Raw genomic sequence first — 12,648 nt, 5'->3', positions numbered from 1 at the left:
CCTTCTTACTCGAATTCCTAACCAACTTGCTAAACGACTTCATTGGTTTATCTGCCCTCAAATTTATATAAACCAAACATTTTCCGAGTGAGCCCAAGGCATGGAGGAGCAGGAGCGTGCACAAAAATCAAGGTGATAATTTTTTAATTAATTTATTGCAGGTGGAACCAAGATTGAGCAAAATTTCCAAGAGGGTGAAATTTTTTCAGTGTCCAAATTGGACAAATTTTATGTCGATCTTACACCTCTCAATGACACGAACCCAATGGAAAAGTCAGTTTCCTGATCTGAGCAGTAGATTTGTAGAGGACCTGGAGGAGGGAATCTTTGAGGAATTTAGGGGGAATCTAAAAGATTCCTTGAGCCCTAGATTTTCCTTTTCTCAGAATTTACAAATTTGACTATCGATTTTGCACTTTTCAATGCCACAAATCTGATGGTGTGTTCAGATTTTCCATTTGATCATTTCATTTTTTGGCCACATTTCTAAGTGGAGTGCAGGTGTCAACATTCGACATGTGAGCATTCATTCCATGAGATCTGATGCCGTGAGATTGATGGTACAACTAGCTTCAGCAGTTTGACATCCTTTTCTTCAGATCACCCAGGATGTGAGGTATATGTAGTGTGTTCATGTACTTCTTTTGCTATGCATTGTGTTGCACAGATCCCTATTTGATGTTTGATGTGGGACCCTGTTTCTTACCTGTTTCATGATGCCTGCTTGATGTGACGCGGAATCATCTATGTGATTTACTTGTTGTCATGTTTTGTTTGAGATCCCTTTGTCATCATGTTGATGGGATACTCATGTGTTGCCATGTATGTTTCCATTGAGATCCCTTTTATGCCATGTTAGCAGGATGCTCATTATCATCATGCATGAGTTTGTGTCATATTGATAGGACTCATTTTTTACTGAGAGTTCCTATAGCAGAACATCTCTTGGAGCCACTCTTGCATGAGGGCATTTTCCTTGTGTGATAGTGACATCATCGCTTATGTACATCATCACTATTGACAACACTTAATGCAGCGGCCTACACCATCTTGACACCAGGGCCTGGAGACATATTCCCTCCTGGACGAACTCTGTTATCAATGGCTTATGTTTTCATGTGCTGATGATTGTCATGTTCCTCTTCTTTACAACATGTAGATGTATTCATTTATGTTCTTTTAAAAATGCAATTTAACACATCACAAAAGTAAAAGGTCTTGGAAGGGTCCTTTGTCACACCTAGTCTTGGGTCAAGTGGTATCAGAGCGGTCTTAGCATGGATGTGAATTGCAAGCATGAAAAATGGAATGTGTAGCGAAAGAGGATGAAAAAGCAATGTACGAGACCATGCTCAAAATTTCCCAAAGGGTGGAAATAATGTATGAAACTATACAGAAAGAGACAGAGGAAAAGGAGCGATTGCAGCTTCAATTGCAAGCCATGGAAGAGGCCCTGGAAGAACTGAAGAATAACAAACAAAGTCTTCAAATAGAGAATGTTGAATTGAAGATGCTTCTACATGAAGAGAAAGAGGAGAAACATAGTTTTCTATGACATTTTAAAGCAAAGGAAGAGGCCTTAGAAAAGCTACAAAGTGACCCATGTGAGGTAAAAAGTAATTCTCTAAATTCATGTATGTGTCGTGATGATGATTTTGCTGTTTTTGAAAATCATACCACAGGATTGGTTCCAAAATGTTGAAGAAAATGGGGTATGAAGGAAAAGGCTTTGGCGTGAATGGCCAAGGCATTTCAACCCCATCAAAGTAGAAGAATTACCCCATCAGGCAAGACTTGGGTATGTCAGAAAGAAATTTTGGGAATGCACCGAGACAGCTAGTGAACCATCAACAACAGATGATGAGAAGCCTTCATCAGTTATTTCCAAATTGATAGAGGAGGTAAAAGATGTTGATTTCCTTTCAGTTTCATCTTCACATAATATGATTTCTGTTGGAGATGTGGAGATCCCAATTACAAGGACAAACATGAGGCTCCTTACCAGGACTAAGCACAAGGAGGAAAAAGAAATTGGTGTTAATAACCAAGGCATAACTCCACCATTTGAGGTTGTGCATAAACATCAATTTGTAGGCTTGAGATACACCAAAGGAGAATGTTCGAAAGTGTCAGATTCTTCCGAGACATAGTCGAAATTGTCGAGGAAAGAGAATGATGGGAACACATCCCCATCATCCCATGGTAGTGCCCATGGCAGGGAAAGAGCTGAGGCAAGCTCTCATTGCCATACTTACACCAGAGACAGTAAGGAAAGGTATAACCAATTGTGACATTCTAATGTTCATTTCGATTATAATCATGTTTTTAAAGATGAACGTAAAACATGGGATCAAAAAACATGTACCTTTTGTGGATTACATAACCATACATTTTCTAAGTGTTGGAAAATAATGGCAGCACACAAAAGGATGAGGCATGAAAGACCCTCTCAATAGCATGTAAAGAAACATGTTAAACAGATCTAGAGGAAGAATACCTATTGCAATCATTGTGATAGAAGTGACCATCAAAGAGCCACTTGTTGGAGGCTCCATCCAGAGCAACGCCTTAAAGACAAAGTGTCGATGCATGAACCAGGTGAAACAATTGTTCGACAAGCAAAACCACCACAGGGGGGTGACCCATTCACATTCATAATTTATAAATGGTTTCTAGATATGTTATCTTTTCATGGTCGTGCTTTTGTAATTCATTTGTTGCATTTTAAAATGTAAAAGTGATGATGTGTTTCCATCACTAGCTAAGCAACAATGATGTTTGGTCTTATTTTGAGTTACATTTTAAACTCTACAAGTGATGTCGTGTTTCCATCACTTGTCATAGAAAAGCAATAGTGTTTGGCCTTATGTTTGTAAATCATGTGTTGTAGTGATGATGTGTTTTCCATCACTTGTTGAAGCAACAATGATATGTTGGCCTTGTTTTCGAAGCTGGGGTATTGTTTCCATTTCGATGTAAACTTGACCACCGAGTATGTGCTATAAACTCATGGAAAGTATGGGATCCTTGGGTCATTAGTTGGTCATGAAAGTCAAGCATGTAATTTACAAAACAATGTACTACAGGTTGCAGAGGTTGCAGGTGTCGGCTCACCGCTTAAGGCTCTGAAGAACAAAGGTGAAGGAGATGGAAGTGAGGTCTTTTAGGACGCTTGTGATGCAAACAAGATACATAAAAGTTGCAAAAATTTTTTCATGTTTTTGGAGGACCAAAATCTCCTCAGTGGGGAGGATTGATCCAGGTGGCTCCAGAGGCACACATAGGATAAAGAGGGCTTAGGGAAGCTCGAAAATCAAAGTGATCAGAATGATTTCGAACTAGGACCAGAGCGTAGATTTCATCGCCCTAATCACAGTGGTGTGAACAGTTCATCAAACCGAGTCCGTATATGAAAGTTAGGAGCAGTCAAAGTTCAGGTTGACTTTGGTGACTAGGTAAGCTTAAGAAGGCCACAATTTGGACAAAATCCGGCCACCAGATTCTTGCCAACCTGGACCAAGTTCTAGGAAACTTTGTGGCTGGTTTAATTTGTCTCCTTCGATCAAATTTCAAATTTTTAAAAATGACAATGGTTTTTTTTTTAAATTAAAAAAATATAACTTTGGGGTGGCGGGCCACCAACCGCGTCACCCCCCATATATCCAATAATAAAAAAATATATTAAATATGGGCTGATGGGACATGACCCCCGTCGGCACTCCCTCAACCACTATAAGCAATCAATTAATTAAGGGTGGGCAACCATGACCCTACCACCCCGGGAGCCTCCAACCAAACTCCCATTGCCTATATATATATATATATATATATATATATATATATATATATATATATATATATATGGAGTGGGCAAGAGCCACCTCTAGTGGAACCGGTCCACACCCCCAAACCTTGTACCAGCCATGTGTTTAATACAGGGCCAGTGGGAATTGAACCCGCCCAGCCCGCGTGGGTCAGCCCCCACCAGGCGGCCCCATGAACCACCACACCAATACCATGATACGTACCAAGTACCTCCATGCACCATTAATAAAACACACCAACATATCCAAGTTAATTACGGAGGAAATGGGGCAGGCCGCCCAATGTGAACTTGACCCCCAAATCAAATCAATGCAGTTTGATAAAATGATAAGTGTATTAAAATGGAGGGGTCGGGGTTTGACCACCTGACGTCCTCCTTCTTATTCGAATTCCTAACCAACTTGCCAAATGACTTCATTGGTTTATTCGCCGTCAAATTTATATAAGCAAAACATTTTCCCAGTGTGCCCAAGGCATGGAGGAGCAGGATAGGGAATGAAAATCGAGGCGATAATTTTTTAATTAATTTATTGCAGGTGGAACCATGATTGAGCTAAATTTCCAAGAGGGTGAAATTTGTACAGTGTCCAAATTGGAGAAATTTTATGTCGATCTTACACCTCTTGGTGACAAGAACCCAATGGTGTTTTCATTTTATTGATTTGAGAAACAAATTTGCAGAGGACGCAGAGGAGCAAATCTTTAAGGAATCTGGGGAAATCTAAAAGATTCCTTGAGCCCTAGATTTTCATTTTCTCACAATTCAAAATTTTGACTATCGATTTTGCATTATTCGATGCCACAAATGTGATGGTGCATTCAGATTTTCCATTTGCTCATTTCATTTTTCGGCCACTTTTCTAAGTGGAGTGCAAGTGTCAACATTCGACGTGCGGGCAGTCATTCCATGAGATCCAATGCCGCGAGATTGATGGTACAACCAACTTCAACAGTTTGACATCCTTTTCTCTAGATCACCCAGGATGTGAGGTATATGCAATGTGTTCATGTACTTCTTTTGCTATGCATTGTGTTGCACAAATCCTTGTTTGATGTTTGATGTGGGATCATGTTTCTTACTTGTTTCATGATTCTTACTTGATGTGATGTGGAATCATCTGTGTGATGTACTTGTTGTCATGATTCATCATGTTTTTTTTGGGATCCCTTTGTCATCATGTTCATGGGATACTCATGTGTCTCCATGTATGTTTGCATTGAGATCCCTTTTATGTCATGTTGGCGGGATACTCATTATCATCATGAATGAGTTTGTGTCATACTGATAGGACTCCTTTTTGACTGAGAGTTCCTGTAGCGAAAAATCTCTTGGAGCCACTCCTGCATAAGGGCATTTTCCTTGTATGATAGCGACATCATCCCTTATGTACACCATCACTATTGACATCACTTAATGCAGCGACCTACACCATCTTGACACCGGTGCTCGAAGACGTAGTCCCTCCTAGATGAACTCCGTTATCAACGTCTTATGGTTTCATGTGTTGATGATTGTCATGTTCTTCTTCTTTACAGCGTGAAAATGTATTCATTTATGTTCTTTTAAAAATGAAATTTAACACATCACGAAAGTAAAAGGTCTTGGAAGGCTCCTTTGTCACACCCAGACCTGGATCAGTACTGGAAGTACCTAGAGATCCACTGTAATTATTGGTGGTTTCTCTCGTACTTGTTAGCGATTCACATCATTGACCGGTAATCAAGTGGTTTCTACCATGTTCGACTACAATACATTCACTCACATGGATAGATTCTTATTACAGATCAAGAGATGGATATCAAGACCCTCGATCTAGTTTCATCCATCCAGGATATGTCGAGTTATTAAATATTCATGATCATAGATCCATTAATGGTTGTGTCCATACTATATAGTCTATTGGCATGGATCATTATATGTATTTCCATATTGTGCTTTGAAACATTTATGTTATGAGTATGTGAATGCATACCTCAACGATCATATTATATATTGCATTATAACATTTCTTTGATTATTTCAAGTCTCTGATTGCAGTCTCTAACCCAAACCTTTGCATGATAAAGCACTTTAGTCATCAAAATATATATTTTGACTTTGCGCTTTATGGGGAATTTGTTATACATCATTTTGTCACATTAGGAAAATGACCATTATTCTGGATCTTTTGCTATCCACAAATGTGTCCTAAATCATTCCCCTATAAAGTTTGAATCTAAATCATCCCAAAGAAAGTGGAATTCTTGTATCCTATGGTACAAAACCTTGTTTTTGGCTACCTCCATAGTCCCTTAGTTGATTTATGTGCATACATAGAGAGGACCATTAATAGTTGTGCATAAGTATGCATTGTCTTACACTATCACCTACGAGCATGATTTTAAGTACGTAAAAATAAAACTTAAAGTCTAGAAGCATTGTTGGTAGCATCCATCCCAACCAATAAGCTTCGAATGGGTTCCTATTCAGTATTGATCCCTCACATCATGCAGTAACTCACCTTCCTTTGTGGAACCTCTATCCCACTAATGATGGATCTCATCCCTTGGTTAATGGATCCTAAAGTTCCCCTTCTTTGCCTATAAAGTCACTATAGGTCTAAGGATTGGGGGAAATTTGTTGGAAGGACGTTTATCTTGTTGAGTTTAGGTTGGAAGGATTTTCTTGCAAGGGAGAGGATTGGATATTGTATAGGAGACTTGCAACATCAAGGTTGTATGGTTTTAAGTATTTTATCTAGTTTTATGAATATACAAGTAACTGTTTTTTCTCAATTACATCTTCATTGATTTAATTTTTAGGATTCCTTGATCACCTGCATGGGTTTTGGTCGCATATTGATCATTTTATGATATATAATTGGTTAATTAGTCCATTTATCTCTTTGATTATATGTTGTATGATTTGATCTCTTGTTTGTCTATGTCCATTCGGATATCTTTTAGGACATGTGGTGAAGTAAAATTATAAGTGCAGACACGAATGAATTTCTCTAGCCCAATAATGGGTCTAGTCACAACAGATACATTCTATGGAAGATTTCCTTAGGTTAGAATCAATCAATAGGGCCTACCTCTTAGTCTCTTATCCTGCTTGATGAGGTCCTCGCTTTCTTGTTCCAACAATCTCTTTCTTCCTTCTTCAAGCTCCTGAAACAAGTAAACAACAATAGCACACAAACATAATAATAGACAAATTGCAATTCAACCTACTTAATAAGTCAATAAGCATTAAGACACGAATATGTAATATCAGAAAACATGTAGGAAATCAATCGATAGTTGCATATATTAATATTCAAAGAGAGATTAAAACCATTCGTCTTGATGTGGCAGCCTTCCTCTGACAACACTAGGTTCCCACATACTTATGCTAGCACTTCATGATAGCTTCAAACAACGATAGTTTAAAGACTCTTCCCTTTAGGCTTCACTCCAAACCAAACAAACTTCTCCCTCAGACAACTAGATGGCTACAACTAGTAATAACTCGCTTGTCTAAAATAATATACTCACACTCAACCAAAACTCTAACTTTGATTTTCACACTAGTCTGTGCTTGGGAAGAAGGGAGGGTTTTATAGGAAAGATGGATGGTAGATGGATCCTCTTCTCATGGGAGAAGGATTTATCCCTTGGGGTAGTTCCTTCATTATAGGGGAAAGGAGCCCAAACTGTCATCCTTGACTCCATTCGGCCAAACCATCTAACACAATTCCGTTACAGAGCTTCTAGAGATGGAAGCTTTAGCTCTAATTTAAAAAACTTTCCATAACAGGACCAACATGACTAGAACACAGCTCAGTCACACTGATCGCCGCGGGGAATAGTGCTAATCTCTACACATCGGTGTGGGGGAGACAAAGACCATTATCGTCGGTGTTGTAAATTGGGCAAAACAAAAGTTTTAGGTGAAATGGTGCAAAAGGGAAATGATTTGCTCATGAAGAGGGACATAATGGGAGTTTTGCCATGAAGGCAAAGCATGTGGGATTCACTATAGAGTTCCTCTAGGATCATGGAAAGGGGAGTACATGGACAGTGAAAAAATGTTGTGTAACAAATTCCTCCTAAAGCATGAAGACCGAGCCAAAGTGAGGGATGAAATGCTTTATAAATCAGTGCGGGGAATAGGTCTGCCATTGGAAAACCTGCAAGCAAGTACATATACTTATACATAAATTGAGTTCTGTTTCAAATGATACATGAGTTGTTGCATGGCCGCAGCCATCCAGAGAATGATCATGTAAACGGATCCAGGTATGGGCACAACCATCCGTCAAAGAGGATCGTAATGAAACCAAGGTATGGTCGCAACCATCCAATAATGAGAAGGATCACATACGATAACTCATGGTCTAGTCGTAGCCGGCCGTTTGAAAGAGACATGCATATCATCATAACCATGTCACATTGCTTTGTAACCTAGACTTTTTGTAATATGAATCCAGGGCCTTGCGCTCCAACACGTGTAGAAAATCTGTGATAGGTTAACCCGATAATGCAATATAAATCAAAGAAGAATACTATAAGCTACTTCTACTATCTATTTGTGAAAGCTTAAAGATTGAGCTGAACAATATAACCAGAAGAAGAAGAATCAATGGCACAATACACATGAAAATACTTTTGGTGAAAGCCTCAACTAAAAACCCTACACTATTGTATTATCATACATGGTGGAAATACATAGGAATTATACAAAGCCTTAGCTCTCACAACTATCCAGCTCGCAGTACAATCCTCACAGATTCTCATAGGCAATCTTGGTTTCTCTCCAGCCTTCCTCTCTGCCCTCCAAGCTCCTATTTCCTTTTGTTGTTCCTTGTGTATGATTTTCCTATTACCAAGTGGAAGTTCATGCTTCAAAACTATGCAATCCTCAAGGATGAATCCTTGACTGCATGCATGATTTTTCTCCATGAGAAAACACATGCAACTAATAGTACACTTTCCTTGAACATTAATCTCAACTGGGTCTTTCTCAGAATAGACATGCATGAGTTTTTGATCAGGGAATCTTCAGTTAACTGGAGTAGCACCAGTTGAGTGCATTAATGCATCAAATGACTGTTAACTCACTATTATTTACTCAAACAGTTTGGAACTAATTTAACTAGACTTAACTTAGTAAACTAAGTTAACTAATTACAACTCAAATATAACTCAATCTTATCTCCTTAATTTAAGGGATAACTCTTACATGACTTCAGAAAGACTTCTAACTTAAATTTCTCCAACTAATTAATTTAAAATAAATTAATTAATTGTTTCTAAGTAGTTGTTAAGACTAAATTCGATTTTAATTCACAATTTAATTCAAGGACAAATTAAATTGGAATATTCTTGTTGCCATATTTCAACACTCCCTCTCAATAATAAAGGGATTATCTGCCACCCCAATCCTGTCTCTATGGAACTCGAATTTACACCTTGACAATGCCTTTGTCAAAATGTCAACATCTTTCTCCTCTGTCGAAATATACTGCAGCAACATGATCCTCTCAACCCGTGAAAAGCCACGAGCAACAAATCTTGCCTTATGCTTCTACACATTACCATCAACAGCTTGCTTTACCTTGTAAAGCCAACGGGAAATCAAAACTGACTTGTTCTTCGGTCTCAGAACCACATCCCAAACACTATTACGAACTATGGAGTCATACTCCTCCACCATAACATCAACCCAAATCAACTCCTACACTGTTTCCTCAAAGGGAGATGGCTCGGTCTCAACACATTCCCCAGCAAGGGGCATGTATCCAGTGTACCTCTCAGGTGACCTCCTCTATCTGCGTTGAGAAGATGGTGCTCCCACATTCTCTCTTGCATCCTCCAACAATCTGTCATCTTCTCTTATGCGCTTCTGTCCATCTCTGGAAGACTCTGATTGAGTGGATGTATCCACTCTTGGAACCTCTACATGTGACTTCTTTGCATTAGTCTGAGGCTTCTCCTCCTTAGGAACCAACTGTTCCTCCACTGCCAGTAGTTGGAGCTCCCTCTCAAGGGAAACTTGCATGGCCTTCTGCTCATCAAACTTGAGATCTCTGCAAACCACTATCCTCTGACTTGTAGGCAAGTACACTTGGTATTTGTGAGGTGTATCAGTATACCCCACAAATACCTCCATCTCTGTTGTCGGCTCAAGCTTCTTTCGTGCATCCTTTTTCACATGGAAATATACCGATGAGCCAAAGATCCTGAAGTGACCCACATCTGGTCTCTTACCTGAGAAAGCTTCCTCTAGTGTCTTCATCCCAAGTATGCGATGTGGGCTTCTATTCTACAAATAGAATGTTGTGTTGCATGCCTCAGCCCACAAGTGAAGTGGTAGTCCTTGGTCATGCAACATTGCTCGTGCTGCCCCTACAATAGTTCTGTTCTTCCTCTTGGCCACCCCATTTTTATGTGGGTTATGAGGTTCCGTCAGCTCTTGTTTAATTCCTTCCGTTGCATAAAATTCCTTAAACTCTTGAGAGACATATTCTCCACCATTGTCACTTCTCAAGGCCTTGATCTTCTTCCCTGACTCTTTCTTGAACAAAGCTTTGAACTCACAAAACTTTGTGAAAGTTTGGTCCTTCTTCTGCATGAAATAAATACAGCATTTACAAGAATAGTCATCAATGAAAATCACATAATACCTTTGCTTCGTTGTGGATGCTATTGAGAATGGTCCACACAAATCAGTATGTACTCACTCTAAGATAGCCTCTCCTCAACTGTCTCGGTCATGAAAGGAAGACTTGGTGTACTTTCCCAAGGTACAACCTTTGCATGTGTCAACTTGCTCAAGTTTACCTTCGGGAAGTCTTGTAGATATCTACTACATTATCTTCAAAGCCCCATGATGCAAATGTCCCAACTGCATGTGCTACAACTCGCTAATGTCTTGGTTTTGCACCAATTATGCTTTCATACTCAATGCTGCACAATCATCTACCTCTAGTTTATAGAGATTTTTTACCCGAATCCCTATCCTCTTGGTCTGACCGATGGCTATGTGTCTTAGGAACGCCTTTCCTTTACTGAAGACAAAATCATAGCCTTTGTCCTCCAACATAATGACCGATACCAAGTTCTTCTTCAATCCAAGCACATACATCATATCTGTCAACATGAGAGGAGCTCGATTCTCCCTCTGAAAACCAACCTTGCCCACTCCTGAAACGCTATACCTTCCGTCGTCACCCATCTCTATGCGCATCTTGAGCTCTTTCTCCTCCAAATCACTGAATAAAATTTTATCATCGGTCATGTGGAATGAGGCTCCACTGTCACGATACCAAACACAACCCATCATCGATGGCACCATGCATGCGATGAGGGTGAAGTCCATTTCGAACTGAGAGGCAAATTCCTCACCTTTCGATCCTTCTGAGGATCCCTTCTTGGAATTATTCGATGGGAAATTAGTCGCACAATGTCCCATATTGTGACAGTTAAAGAATCTTACTTTAGACATGTCACCCTTCTTCCCTCCATGAGAAGAATTTGATATAAAATGGGAAGCCTTCCCCTTTCATTTCCTTGCCTTATTGCTAAGGCCAAATTTTATTCATCATCATTCTTGGATGAAGAACCATCTTGTGTGCTCCTCCTGCATAATATCTGACCACAGTCATCCCCAATCTAATAGTTTCTCCCTTCCATTCATAAAGTCCTAGTAGCTATTCCAAATCTTTGGAAGGCCAAGGAGAGCGAGGCTCACCATATCATCATTGGCAGTTGTTATTCCCACACTGCCAAGCTTATCTCTGCAGGTGGTGAGCTTGTTCAGATATGTGGAAATAGTATCGCACTTCTCCATCTTGATTCTTTGAAGCTTATCCTTGAGTGCCAATTTCCTCTGGTTGCTATTGTTCTCGTAGAGGTCCTTCAATATCTTCCACATTGAAAATGGAGTATCCTTTCCATGGAGACTCGAGACAATATGGTCTTGAAATCCCTCAAGGATGATCTGTCTTGCCTTCACCACACACTTCTTCCACTCAGCCAACTCTTGTGCATTAGTTGAAGTTGCCTTTGGGAGTTCTTGATCAATGAATTCCTTCAAGCCATTGTCTTCTAATACAGCCTCCATTCTATCTTTCCATGCTATGTAATTCGAGCTACCTTCCAAGGCATACTCGAGTCTCAAGCCATAGAATGCCATTGGCCAATCTTGAAGTACGATATGAATTCAATTGCACCTGCAACCCCAAACTTCAAACTTCAAATTCTCTTCTCAATATATTGTTCACAGCTCTGATACCATGTAGAAAATCTGTGATAGGTTAACCCGATAATGCAATATAAATCAAAGAAGAATACTATAACCTACTTCTACTATCAATTTATGGAAGCTTAAATATTGAGCTGAACAATATAACCAGAAGAAGAAGAATCAATGGAAGAATACACATGAAAATACTTTTGGGGAAAGCCTCAACTAAAAACCCCACACTATTGTATTATCATACATGATGGAAATACATAGGAATTATACAAAGCCTTAGCTGTCACAGCTAGCCAGCTCTCAGTACAATCCTCATATATGCTCACAGGAAATCTTGGCTTCTCTCCAGCCTTCCTCTTTGCCCTCCAAGCTCCTATTTCCTTGCGTTTTTCCTTGTGGATGGTTTTCCTATTACCAAGTGGAAGATCATCCTTAAAAACTGTGCAATCCTCAAGGATGAATCCTTGACTGCATGCATGATTTTTCTCCATGAGAAAACACATGCAACTGATAGTACACTGTCCTTGAACATTAATCTCAACTGGTTCTTTCTCAAAATAGACATGCATGAGTTTCTGATGAGGGAATCTTCAGTTAACTGG

The sequence above is a fragment of the Pinus tabuliformis genome, chromosome 1_2 (genome assembly GCF_031772625.1).
Source record: "Pinus tabuliformis cultivar Carrire ecotype Pingquan chromosome 1_2, CPIR1, whole genome shotgun sequence".
In the NCBI taxonomy this organism is placed as follows: domain Eukaryota; kingdom Viridiplantae; phylum Streptophyta; class Pinopsida; order Pinales; family Pinaceae; genus Pinus; species Pinus tabuliformis.
The sequence above is the reverse complement of the archived record's forward strand: the minus strand, read 5'-3'. Positions refer to the sequence as shown.